Source organism: Kogia breviceps, chromosome 2, assembly GCF_026419965.1.
Source record: "Kogia breviceps isolate mKogBre1 chromosome 2, mKogBre1 haplotype 1, whole genome shotgun sequence".
NCBI classification, from domain to species: Eukaryota; Metazoa; Chordata; class Mammalia; order Artiodactyla; family Physeteridae; genus Kogia; species Kogia breviceps.
Genome location: NC_081311.1, coordinates 4,445,042 through 4,458,503, shown reverse-complemented (window position 1 = coordinate 4,458,503; position 13,462 = coordinate 4,445,042). Strand labels below are relative to the sequence as shown.

The window sequence follows — 13,462 nt, the reverse complement described above, 5'->3', positions numbered from 1 at the left end:
TGCCTTTCCCTCCGGTTTCGTGCGGATCCAACTACCAAGAGCCCAACCCTGGACAAGCTCACAGCGCTGAGGCTCCTGGTCCATCCTGGTCCGTCCTGGGGGGCCGGTGAGGGCGTCCGGCCTGGGGGCCACCGGGAGGGATGGACTTTACTGGGAGCCACCCGAGTTGAGAGGCGTGGTTAAACCGTATCTCAGCCCTGCTCAACTCAAGGAGACGGCATTTGTGCACAGGAGGGTAGAGGACCCAGGCGCTGAGACCCAACGTCTCGGGTGCAGGTGGCGTGCATCCTCCACGTGCTGTGCTGGCGTGGAGGAGACTGTGGCCTCCTCGGCGGGGCCAGGGTCCTCATCCCGTGAGCCTCGGCGGCCAGAGCAGAAGCCCTGCGGGTTTGGGAGCTGCTCACAGAATGGAGGCAGGCTGGATTTAATGGAAGCTAAAGTGCAGTGACCGGCTGGCGCCTTGTTCCACAGACACGTGCAGCCTCAGGGCGGCTTCTGCACCCCTTCCCCCCGGGACCACCTCCACCCTTCCCCAGGGAGTGGGTGCTCCGGAACGCACGCTGTTGCCAGAATTAGCCCAAGCAGAGCGCTCGGAAGAAAGTCAAGCTACAGCACCCTCCAAAGCCAAGAGTCTGTCGTTCAACGCTCCTGCCGGGACCCAGGGTCACGCAGCGATCTCTTCTGCTTGCACTGTGCCCGGGAGTCTGGCCACCGCCCATTACAGGACCTAGGTTGCCTGCGACAGAGGGGAAGAGAAAGGTCCAAAGACACCTTGAAAAATGCTCTCGGGGGGAAACAAAGAAGGAAAAATATGATGCTGGAGTTCCAGGTTTCTTACTGGCTCTTTTCCCTTTTGCTTCTCCTGAGGCTGCTTTTAGGTGAAGGGTCACCATCTTTATTTGACTTTGTTGTCGATTCTACATCTTTTTCCCGAGGGCTTTGATTTCCAGTGTAATTAACCTCAGTTTTCAGGAACGACTGTAGAATGTGCATTTAGTTATCGACCACTGGCCAAGCTCTGTCCCCAGGCGATCGGCATATTTGCCGAGTTAAATTAACCCAAGGCTGCAGCAAGCCTGTCTAGGCAATTAGATGGAGGGTGTTGGCTTACGGTCCCTGGAGGTAGGGATGCAAGTGTTGGTTTATTTACGGACCCTGTTTGAAGGACGTCACAAATTGATTTACTGACACAGCCCAGGTAAAAGGTGAGCGGAAGTCACAAGGTAGAGGAAGTGGTCTTACCTGATCACCCCCTCGGAGGTGTCCTGACCATATTCTGAAGCCCCGGAGAACTCTTCACATGCCTCACTTAAAGCACAAGCCCCTCCTCCCTCAGCAGCCCCTGGGCTCCACAGGGGGACCCAGCACCCCTGCTCCCTGCAGGTGCGCTTCTCAGGCAGGACCCTAGATGAGGGCCGAGTGAGAAAGCAGGGCAGGCCGGGGCTCCCCAGCCTGTTTGAAAATGGTGTCTGTGCCTCTGAGAATCTTCCTGCATCGGCAGGTGGATCCACATGGCCCTGATGGGTGTTCTTCCGGCTGTTAGTGAAATTCGGGTCTAGAAAAGGAGGCATGGCAGCTTCAGAGTGGTGGGGGCCTGTCCTTCCCCGAGCCCAAGCCGTACCCCCCGGCAGAGGCCCAGGCTTCCCTTGGCCTCCTCCTGACAACGTCCCTACAATGTTACTGGATGCTTTGCAGATGCCGCCCTCCCCCTGTGTAGCACCTCCCCGCCCTCAGGAAATGCAAGACCCTGAGATGGCATGGCTCCCAGGAGCTCACATTCGAGTTCAGAAGAGAGAGCAGACGGGAAGGCACATGGATCACACCCCCCGCTGCAGGTACCAGCAGAGACCTCCAGGGCGCTGGGCTAGGGTGGAGAGAGCAGAGCTTCCCAGGGCAGGGCCAGGGGCAGGGCCCTGGAGGTGGGTGCGCTGCCCAAGCGGACGAGGGCACGGGTGGCGTCTGCCCAGGAGACCCGCGTGGACAGGCCCGAAATGATGGCTCAGGTGGAAAGAAACCACCATCACTGAAGAGTCACCTTCAGTGAGATTGCAGTGCCTTGGTCTGTAGCACCAGGACATCTCCGTGAATATTAAGGTACAATATGATGAGAACAAAAAATAATCCTAGTACCTTTCCCAGGGAGTGAAGATCACCATTCATATTTGCTACACATAAATTGATAGCACCCTCCCCTAGGGCCATGGCGATTTCTGATTGAAAAAGTAACAAGAACTGAGAAGGCATTGGGGCAGGATCCTTGGTGTCTATTAATTGTTGTTTACTTATATCTGTAGAGATTAACTTTGTGTCTCCTGGGCATTTTTTTTCTGGCTCATAAATCATTATTCTGCAATAATAATTTGGTTGGTTTTGGTAAGATCTAAAGACTATCCCAACAGAACTGTCTTGTCACTGCCGAGGTGGTGATTTGTAATGAAGAAAGGATTCAGTGATGTTATATCTTCTGTGAAATGACAGTCAGCTACTGCAAGTGTAGGAAAAATGAATTATTGGTAATTTGTGAAGCTCACGAACAATTGATTGTGGCATTGTTCACAATATTTAAGGTGAGGCAGCAGAACCTTTGTCTGTCGTCTCTGGTTTTACGTAACTGCCACTCAGGATGAAGAGGTACACCTAGAGGTTTTCAGGGGTTTCTTCCTTTGTTCTTTTATGATAATAAGAAGGATGGTTTTCTTCTCAATAGGGAAAAAAACTTCTGCAATAAAAGTCTAGTTGTACTTCATTCCTGTCTTGTTTGGCCCCAACTATGGAAACGTGGTTAGTTTCACGTTCTCTAGTAGGTGACTGGTCGGTGGGCTCGGTGGTGTTTAAAGACATTCAAGAACAGCTTTGGGGTCGGTGAAGATGTGCTTTGGAGAAGCTTCCTTGGAGCTTTAGTCATGTGTCATTCTGTTGTCTCTACTGTAATGGAGAAAAACTTAATTCTTACAGAAGAAGCTCTTCACTTTTTCGTCATCTCCAAGAGGGCACGTTGCATACTTGGAACTTGCAACTTCTGTAGGAAATTGAAATTATCCCCTAACAGACTTACAGACACCTGTAACACAGCCTGTGTTCTTACGGGTCCTTCCTCGTGGCCAGGGAAGAGGCTGCCGTGTCCTCAGCCCCTCGCTGTGCTGATCTGCCCCAAGTATCAGGCCCTGTTCAGTTGGGCAGGCGGGGAATTCAGCGTGGACCAGTACATGAGAGGTTCAGGTACACAGGGGCTTTACGTCGTCCTTGTGATTTTTCAGAATTCTTTGATGAAATCCATTTCAGCATATAATCCACAAGTGTGCACACAGGTCTTCAGGAGTGCGTATAAAACAGAGCACAGACGCGAGTTATAAAGGACCTTTTACTCTTAGACGTAATGGACTTCCTGAATTCTTTGAAGAGCAGCTGCCACTCTCTGTTGCTGCGTCAGCCTCAGTGGTAGTAGATTTCGTGGAATTCCCAGTGTGGACGCTTTGCTTGGGATCCTCTGTCTGTTCCTTTGACGGCCCCTGCTTTGCTCAGGGAAATGCCTTCTAAGCCTCACACTAAGGAGGTAAGCTCAGCACACGGCCAGCTGAGGATGGAGTAACAGTAGGTTTATTGCCCCACTTTCCAGACAAGTAAACTGAGACATCCGTCCACAGCCACCTGCTTTCTCCCCCTGAATCTAATAACTTAAAGTTTCCAAGAGACCAGTCAAATTGGGGCAGAGGTTGAACTTCCAGGGCTCGTATTCCCCCACACTGTACACCCTCTTCTTCCAGAATGTACCCATTCGTCCAACAAGTCAAGTCTTGTTCTCGAATCACGAAAAGTTCAGTTTACAGGCGCCAACTTGGGTGTGGAAGCCGGGTCCTCTGCGCCCTGTGCCTGCACGTTCCCTGCGGACCTGAGCCCCTCCACGCGGCCTCGCCCTGTGTACCTGAGCAATCCGTGCCCGTTTACAGGCGGCTCCTGCACACCTGGTCTCCTTTGAGCCCCCAATCTCATGAACACAAGAGAAGAAGAACGTGACACGAGGACAAGAGAGAGAGTAAACTAAATGTCCTGTACCCTCTGCCCTGCCGTGGAGGACAAATTACCTACTTTTTAGGAAAAAGTTGAATGGCTAAAGATCCAAGTCCAATCACCATGTTAAATTCTACTGACTTTATTAAACAGAAAGGATGTCGTGTTGAGACTTTTACTTTAGACGGTCCTCAAACCAAGCCTGTGATGTTTGCAACAAAACTCCCAGTTCTGCTGGGAAATCTCCCACATTCCCAGGGAATCTCAGCTGAGGGTCTGGGGCTGCCCCTGTCTGTGTCTGCCTGGGCTGGGCCAGGGGAGCTCAGGACCAAGGACTGGCCAGAGGTCCACGTACACGTGACCACGTTCATCACTAGCGTTGGTGTAGTGGAGTTTCCGGCCCCATGTCTGGAAGGGTCTGAATTGCCAGGACTCCAGTGCCAGCGCCGGGACCCGTTAGGTGAATGATCTGAGCTTGTGCTGTAGTTTTCTAAAGGAGAGTGAAAGTCAGTGTCACGCCAGACTAACTCCCAAACGGGACACGTGGAAATCTCCACTGCCGTGACCACTGGAGGAGAAAGGGCGTCAACAGCCCTGCAGGGTCACAGCTACCACGGAGGAAGGAGGACTTGCGCCCCCTGGCGGGCAGGGCTTGGGGCCCCCTCCTCTGCCCCCCCCCCCCCCCCGCCCCGGTTCTCCCAGATCTGTCTGACTCTTCCTTCCTGGTCTGTTTGACTTTCTTTTCTCCGGGAGCCTCTAGGCGTCAGTGGCCCCAGCGTTCACGCCGTGCCCCATTTCTTCTCTCACTTTTGCTTTTCTCAGGTCCTTCAGCCATTGCCAAGGTCACCTGACTGCTGGCAGCTCCCAAGCTCCACCTCCAGCCAGAACTCCCTGGGAGCGTCACACCTGCCTGCTGGACACAGCACCTGCCGGGTGGTCCACAGGGCTGCAGACTTGACCCTGAAGGCACTGTCCCGCCCCTCCTCCAAACCAGCTCCTCCCCGAGGTCGCCTTCTCCATAGAGCTCCTCTCTGTTCTCTGGGCTATACTCCCCTCCTTCCAGCGACTTACAGACCACGACCCTGACACCCTCTGATAGGGGAACCAGATACGGCAAATTAAAACCGGCCGAAGGAAGCCCAGCGAAATCCGAGTTCCCAATAAACAGCGGACGAGTCTCAGGATCAGTATCCCCGTGAAATATTTGGGACACGCTGGTATCCGGGTGCTCTTCCCAGGTATTTCTCCAGGCTTTCTGGGCATGCATTTCCGATCCTCCCCACTTCTTGCCTGGATGCTGCTGCCTGCGAGACGCACCCAGCCCCACAGAGACATCAGAGCCCTATCCTCCCCCGTGTCCAAGGCTTTTAAACCTGGAAACCACCCCGCGTGGCTGTGTCACTCCCTCCTCCCGACCAGCGGTCCCAGCGGCCCTGAATTACTCACCATACCGGACCCATCATTTAGCCAAAGGGCCTCGCAGATGAAATACGTAAAAGTAAGTTGCTGCGTTGCGGCCGGCCTGCCGGCGCCGCGCTGTGGAACGTCCCCCTCACGGCCACGTGTGCACTTTGCGTGGATTTGGAGTGTGTGCCGGCCTGCGGGGGGTGCCTCTCACCTGCCCCGTGGCCGTGAGCTCTCTGGGCTTCCCCGGTGGTGGTACATCGTGAACTCTGGGCCGGGCATGAATGGGCCGCAGGTGGGTGTGTGTTTACAGACAGGGGTGGGAATCGAGGGGCCCCGGCAAAGCAAGCCCCCAGGACTCCCAAGGGTGGAAAGGGCGGCAGACTGCTTTGCTGCAGCCTTAGTGACAGGGAGCGCCCCACGCAGCGGGTGTCCGCAGCTCTGCCCACTCCTTTCGCAGCTCGGCATATCCCCAGCGCCGCCTCCCCGCACCTGCTACCAACCTCTCGCCTGCCCACGCTGCCCGCAGCCTCAGAGCGCATCTTTACACCTTGGAAGCTGCCCTTCGGGAGCGCGGAGGAGCGTGGAGGCCCGCCGGGGGGGGGGAAGCCGAGCCCCGCGTGCCGTGCAGTACGCGGAGCGTGTGCGTGCGCCCCGTGGGAGCGGGCGAGCGCCAGAGCCCCGCGCCGGGCGTGGGGACTGAGGGCCTCCGGGAGCTGGGATGGCCGGCCCGGGCCTGTCCCCTTGGTGTTCGCAGGGGAGGGCAACTTCCTTTCCGGCTCTGGCGCCGCTGTTTCCCACACGCCGAGTGTCTTCACGTCTCTGCCGTTTGTCGTTAGAACCGGCCTGGTTGGCACGCGGTAAGCTGCCCTCCAGGCTGGCCGCCGAGGCCTTGGGAGGTGGGAGGCTGCACAGACCCGCGCTGCCCTCGCTTCTCACCCGCACGGGTCCAGGATGGCTCTGCTCAGACCTTCCTGCCAGACAGCAGAGGGCCCCGGAGAACCCCAGGGACAGCACGCGTGGCCCAAGTCCGGAGGCAGTGGGGCCGCGTCTGAGGGCTGACCCACACCCGTCCATCCGGGCTCCATTTCGAGGACTCACTTGTCCTTGAATTAAACACGTGGCTCGTCTTCTCTCTGAGGTGAGAACTCGCAAAGTCCCTCCATTCATTTCTCTGAGGATAGTGATGAAAACGAACCACGCAGAAAGTTTGGACCATAGATCGATGCGCTCATTTGCTCCCAGTTTTCAGGATCTACTTTTCTTTGTGAGGTCCGTGGACCTCGGTGGGCTTGAAGCAAACCTTCACTAGTGGAGAGCAGAGAGTCCCCTTTTGCTCCTAAAAGCAGGCAGCGCTGTGACTCCTAAACAGATCACTTTGTCATCAAACGCCAAGACACATTTTCAGATGCTATTACATCAGCTGATTTTATTGTATCAATATTTCCCCCAATTAAAAGGGAGAGACTTTAGTTAGCTCTGCGGAAGGGCCATTTTTCCGAATGGATTGAGGACTCATGGCCTCAAATTTGGAAAAAGACTGTAGTATCCATTATTTCGAGGCCAAGTAACGTCACCTGACGGCGGCTATGACATCTGCTTTCCTCACACCCGTCTCCCCGGGCTGCATCCTCTCACTCAGGATCCAGCCTCTCCTTGAGCCGAGTTCTCTAGTTCTCTTGTCTCTGGGATTCGCTGAGCCCAGGACGTGCCTCAGGCTGCGGACGGGGCACCATCATCCCCCCGGTGCCCGCTGCCCTGGCAGCCTGGGTGGTGGCCAGCAGCTCACCCTCCGACCTCCCTGTCCTTGTCTGTCCAAGGCAGAGGTGGCGCCCGCCTCTCTGGGCTGCTGTCAGGGGAGGCTCAGACGAGGGGACCCCGGGGGACACGGCGGGCGACGCGGGCCCTGCCTGGCCGAACTGCCCAGGCTTGCCTCCTTCATTGCCCCCTGGCTGTCTTTCCCCTTTTTCTCTCCGAACACGTGGGCTTCCTCGCTAGTCTCCTTTTAATGACATTTCAATGGTTCGACATTTAGACCTGTGCAGTTGCCTTTGTCCAAACGCAATGAAGTTCCAACGTTCACTAGCTACGATAAAAAGCGCCCTTTTGCATCTTTTCCTTTTGAACAAGCAAAGCCTTCTCTGAAAAGGCAGGGTGGCTGTGGATACAGGGGGAACTTGCTGAGTCTGCACATTTCACTGCTTAAGGGGGTCTTACCGTTGTTATTGAAATCTCTCATTCCTGTAAGTATATTCAACCCTGAAGCTTGGGAAAGGTCCGGGTTTGTTTCTCCTTTACCGGGAAAATACATCTTTCTTCTTCTTTTTATTCTTCCCCAATGCATAGAAAAGTAATAATTTTGCCCCATGGGTAATATTGTCCTGATTTTCTAGAAAACAGGCGTGGTGGGATCAGGTACCAGATACCTAGATACTCGAGGCCCTGAGGCTCGGCTCGTAGTGGCCCCTGCTTCCTCAAGGGTTTATCAGGAGGCTGGGAGGGGCTCAGCTCTGTGCCCGGCAGGCAGAAAGTGCTTGACTTGTCTTATTAGGGGTGATTTCAGAAAGTCGGTGCTGCCCTGCCCTGTCTGTTTCCCAGGCGAGCAGCCGAGGAAACCCGCTGTCCGTCTGGGCTCCTGGTGGCTGTTTTCCAAGCACAGTCCCTTCTCAGGGGCCTGAGGGATGGAGGGATGCCCGGAGCCCCAGGTTCGTCTCTCGCTGACCCGCACCCCACGGGTGTCGAGCGGTAACCCCGACGGTAGGTGAACAGCAGTGCCTGTTGGTTTTCTGGGATCTTTGAGTTCCCACGTCTGGTCATCCTGGTTGAGCTGCCGTCTGCCTCGGGATCTGTCAGCGGCCAGAAGGCTGTCCTCCTGGCCTTCTCTTTGCTCCCTAGCCCGGAAGGGTGCGGGCAGCGTGTGCATAACTGCAGGCCCGGAGCGTGTGAAACTCTCCGTCCGCGCATACAACCCGCCAGGCTTTGTGCACACGTGGCCTTGAAGGGTCTGTAAAGCAGTTTGGGGTCACCTGAGAGGGCGCGATGGCTGGCCTTTCTCTTTCCGCTTGCCCTCCACTGAGGGCCTGGATAAGCAGCTCCAGAGAGAGCCCCTCGCCTGCGCCAGACATGCCCCCTCCAGTCGGGCAGACCCGGCTGGCTGGGACGGCAGGGGGTGACAGCTGCGGGAGACTGAAGAGGGGCCTGACTTCGTCCGGCAGGAGCAAAGAGGCCAAGAGGCCTGGGGGCACAGGGCGTGTGTACCCCGGGCCTCCCCTCCTCCTCATCCCCGGGGAGAGCCAGGCAGGTAGAGGGAGGCCTTCGGGTGGTTCCGTCCGACTTTGGCCAGGGACCTGGCAGCTTCCCTTTGCTCTGGAGACCGGAGGAGCCTGGGTTGGGTCCCTAGAGAGCACTGAGCTTCCCCAACCTGTCTCATCCCTTATCCTTAGAACCTTCCAGAGAGGGCGGGTGGCAGACATTCTAAGCCGCGGCGCTCAGGCTCAGGGGAGGTGAGGAACCGTTTCTGTCTGCCCTTAGAAAGAGGATCTGCACAGCTCTGCCTGCCTCCGGGCCGGGGGGGTCTCTGTGGAGCCCGGAGGCCTCGCCCCCGGGAGGACACACGCAGCCACCCCAGGACCCGAGCCCACCGGCTGAGCAGGTGGACTTGCCCACCCTGAGCTCTCCCATCTTCTCCTTCCCCAGCTGCCTCTGAAGGTCCCTGTGACCGGCGTTCCCCAGGACCGATTGGGGAGCGGGGGACACAATGCCCTGGGCCCTGGCTCTGCCCCGCCTGGGCAGGTGACAAGGGGCATGGGCTGTGCCCAGCTGGAGGAAGCTACTCCTGGCCCGCAGCTCCCAGCACAGCTGAGGGACCCGTCACTGGAGCTGAGGGGGACGAGGGAGAGAGGCCGTGTGTCTGGGTTGGGGCCGACTTTGGACTCTGATTACAGGCTGGCTGAGGCCCCTGCACAGCCGGGCTGGGCGCACGCATTTGGGCTCAGGGGCCGCCGGCGCCTCGCCCCACCTCCGTGCATTTGGTGGCTCCTGGGCGTCAGTGCGGCAGCAGCCGGATCTGTCCAAGCTGTTTCTGAAGCTTGTTTGCAGAGAAATGGTTCTTTTGTGGGACAACAGGGAGCTTATCTCCCTCAACACAGACCATCCCAGGAGGGCACGACCTCCCCCAGGAGGCAAACAGCAGGGACAAGGCACAGACATTCTAGACGAGGACCACAGAGTGAGTGAGCCTCCAGGCTCCGGGCCAGCAGGCTCAGTCGTGGAAATGGCACTGCTTTCCCCACCCCAGGCTGTGCCCACTGCTCTGGCTGCCTCCAGGGGGGTGACGGGGAGGACGTCTTCTTGGTAAATACCAGCAGCAGTCACTGAGCTGAGTTTAAAGTCTCCCTGCAGCCCGCGTGGTGCCCTGCTAGTTCTAATAACCAGCCCAGGCTGATGCGTTAGCAAGATTCACTCACAGTTATTATCTCGTCTCCTTGGATCCTCTTGTTTAACTAATTGGGAAGGAAGGTCAGAGTGGTGAAGTGGCCTGGCAAAGACCTTCACCCTGGTGGGGGCGGGAGAGGAGAGAGAGAGAGAGAGGGTGAGAGCACCAGAGACACAGAGGCAGACGGACACTAAACGCAGCTGGGCCTTCAGTCCCAGTAGATGGTGTGGACAGGAACCTGCTCTGCCTTTTTGCCTAAGGGGTTTATTTCCTTCCACCACGTTCCCCGTTCCCCGAGCATCTCCCCTGTGCCAGATGGACACTCGCACTGAGAGCAGCTCCGGCCCCAGGAAGCCCCCCGGGCGGGAGTAATTCTGCCCTGTGGAGTGAGCTTTACTGCGGTCCTGCTGGAAAGCTTTTCCTGGATGTCTTCAAGGTAACCATCCTCAGCATTGCCAGGAGAGACCCTCGGTCTTCCTTATCCTGGGCAGGTCCTGGGGCTTCCTAAGGACCACGTTCTCTGCATCGGAGGCCCCCTGGCTCCTGCCCCCCCCCCACGCTTCCTCCCCCCACCCCCCCACCGTGGACCGGTTGACTCCTTATTGAGAAGACACCCCTCTCCCCAGGCGGCTTTTCAGACCTCCCTGGCCCCGTCCTGACACGTCAGAGTTCCATTGTCATTATTTGGTTATTTCCTGCCTCCTGCTGAAACAGGAGCTCTGCGGGAGGGAAGGCTGTGCTCGCTTTGTTCCGTTGTCTCTCCAGACTTTGGCAAAGACTCGACTCGGTAATTATCACTGAAAGAAGAAAGAACGAATGAACAAATAATCAACCCAACAGATCGTTGCAGGTGTACAGGGTTCACACAACGAGCCAGTAAACTCATGCCTTTGAAATCAAACGTGTGTGTAAACCTAGCCACCGAGGTTTAGTCCAGCCCTCCCTGTCTTTGGGCGTCTCCACGTCTCATCCCAGGTGGGTGGAAGCAGCGTGGTCCGAGGTTCACCCGGCGGGGGTCACCCGGCCCTTGGAGCTGGCCACCTTCTCCTCTGTCTTCCACGCTCCTGAGTGGAGGGTCAGTGGACACCCATTTATCACTATCCTGTCACTGAGTCCCAAGGCACTGCCGCATCCGCGTCTACTTAGCAGCTCTTTTAGGGACCCCGTGCCTGAGGAGGGTGGGTGGGAGACGCAGGACATGGTGCTCCGCAAAGCGTGACTTTTCATTTAGATCAAACGGCTCTTCTTCGTTCATTTTGCCTGCTTTCAGCTCCAAGTGTCACTGTGCACTTACCGAAGGGGAAGTGATAGGTGTTCACGCTCCCATAGCAGACGAACCTCACAAACCGTCAAACGAGGCCAGTTGGAGATCAGAGTCATCGTCAAATAGTGATTTTCAAACAGAAAAATCAGTTAATTCCAATCTTAGTTCTGTGGTCTTTCCATTTCACGGAATCCAACCACAACTTGAAAATTTGCTCCGTCAGAGATAAGCACCTGACATGATTGCTGATGTTACTGAAAATTTGATGAAAGAATTCAACATCTGTGATACAGTTATTTGTTTTGTAGGATAATATAAATGTTTGCGGTAAGTGTATCACCCTCAGAATTGATGGTGGTGTACAGATACTTTATAATTGTGTCCAAACCAACTGGATGTTCTATCGGTTAAAATAGAGGCTGTAGATGTCAGACTTTATAAATGGTGATAACTACAAGAGTAATTGAACTAAAAATGTATATGGTAATGAAGCCGATGTGGAATTTTCTAAAATACTTCGGCTTATAGCATGCATTTTCCCTTCTCTGTTCAGCATCAGATCTCAGAAATGTTTAGGCCGTCAAAGAATTACTTTGTAAATCGATCTGAGTGTCCAAAGATGGTGAACTTTTCTCTAACTGAGGCCCTAAATGTTGGTTGGCTTCATTCTGTTATAAATTAGGAGGAAATATTTAATAGTAGCCATCAACAAATGGAACACCGAAAAACACAACCACAGAACAAAACAAAACCAAAAACTCTCAGCTTTGAGACTTCTATAGAATTACAAGTATTGAAAACACAGTTTCTGAACAGGAAGACATTAAAATTTATTCTTACAATAGCAAGGAAGGGATAAACAAATTGAGTGATGAGAGCTCACAAGATGCTATTTTGAAAAAAATTACAGGCAATTTCATGAAGAAATGTAAATATTAAGGATATTGAAGAATATATTACAAGTGAAACATACTAAGAACAGACAAGGCTAAGAAATTTATTGGCGCAGGTGAATAGGTACTGCGAATAAATATTCTGTTCATGTTTTTATTTTATTTTCATAAAGACAATATAAAAAGGTTTTTCCCCCAACTATTGCTGTAATGTGCATTGATAGGTTAATTTTGTCATCTAGAATTTTTTCTTAAGTTTTTAAAATAGTTTTTGAACAGAACTCCTTAATAGCTTCCCATTGTAATAAGACCAAAATGCTCTTCAATGATTATTCTAGAAAGCGTATAGCTTTAGTTGTTTTAGCCCCTCCTTCACTCTCAAAAGGGTCCCGATTTGGATGAGAAAGTACACGGCGCCCATTCTGAGGGCTCTAAGTGCGATGGCTTTAAATCTCGAGCGGGATGGCTCCCAAATCCTCATCGGCTCCTGTGTGCAGGAGCCTCGTCTGTTTTATCCGTGTAATCGAGAACAGAAGAACCACCTGGGAGGGGCTGGAGCTGCAGAAGGAAAACACCACCCTCTTGGGGAAGCAGGGGGCAGTCTGGTTCGGTCGGCCAGGACACCCAGGGCTACTTGGAAAGGGCACTTCCAGGCCCCGCTGGGCAGGAGGGGTCAGCCGGGCAGCCCCTCTTCAAAGACACCGGCTCAGGGAAGGCGCCAGCCCTCACAGAGCTGAAGATCCCAATCGTCCGGGGTGGCTGGGGCAGTACCCGGCCTGCTTGGGACACCCAACACCCAAATGACTGTAAGTCACACCGGGTGGTGGGGCCCCAGGGAGCAGGCGTCGGTCTCAGACTCGCTGGACCTCAGGAGCCGATGGGACAAGTCAAGGAAAAGGAGAGGGGGGGTTGCGCGTGAGAGGAGGCTTGTGATCGAGGGCTGGGGTGGGGGGTCGGGGCAGGAGGAAGCGCTCTCCTGCTCTGCTTCCCCCTCCATCGGCCTCCGCCCTCCTCCTTTCCCCCCAGCTGCCGCTGCCCGGTCTCCTGCCCAGTTCCCCTCTCCATCCCTGAGCCAAGCACCCCGTCCTCACCTGTCTCCCTCCCACTGACCCTTGGAGTGAACTCAAGCCCACCCCTCCCTTCCGGCCAATCCCCAGACCCCCCTGCTCTCGGTGGTCTCCACTAGCACGGCGCACAGCCCCCTGAAATACAGCTTGTCGACCCGCTGCAAGGACAGCAGGACATTTCCCGTGGGATTTCGGTGAGGGTGGGTGAGGAACTTTATCTCAGAAGCTCAGCTAGCCTGTCACGCGTCATAGGAGCCCCCCCAAAGCGGGACCCCACTCCCCCGTCTCAGCTGATGGATGATGTCCCCTCCCATCCACCTCCCAAGATGGAAACCCCAGCGCCTCTGACACCCCACTCTTCACCACGTCTGGCTGATTACCGTCCACGTGG

The 13,462-nt window shown here is 55.1% G+C and overlaps 1 protein-coding gene across 7 annotated transcripts in view; it reads left to right on the top strand.

Annotated features, from left to right (window-relative positions):
* The window catches only part of PTPRE (protein tyrosine phosphatase receptor type E), a 167,539-nt gene that overhangs the window by 104,800 nt on the left and 49,277 nt on the right, over nucleotides 1-13,462 (top strand). Inside the window, exon 1 of one of the 7 annotated variants that reach the window (XM_067024321.1) lies at nucleotides 5,145-5,506. The exons of the other annotated variants lie outside the window; for them this stretch is intronic. The gene's annotated coding sequence lies outside the window, so the exon portion shown is untranslated. Of the gene's footprint in view, nucleotides 1-5,144; nucleotides 5,507-13,462 lie in introns of those variants that run through there. 7 annotated transcript variants of the gene reach the window in all.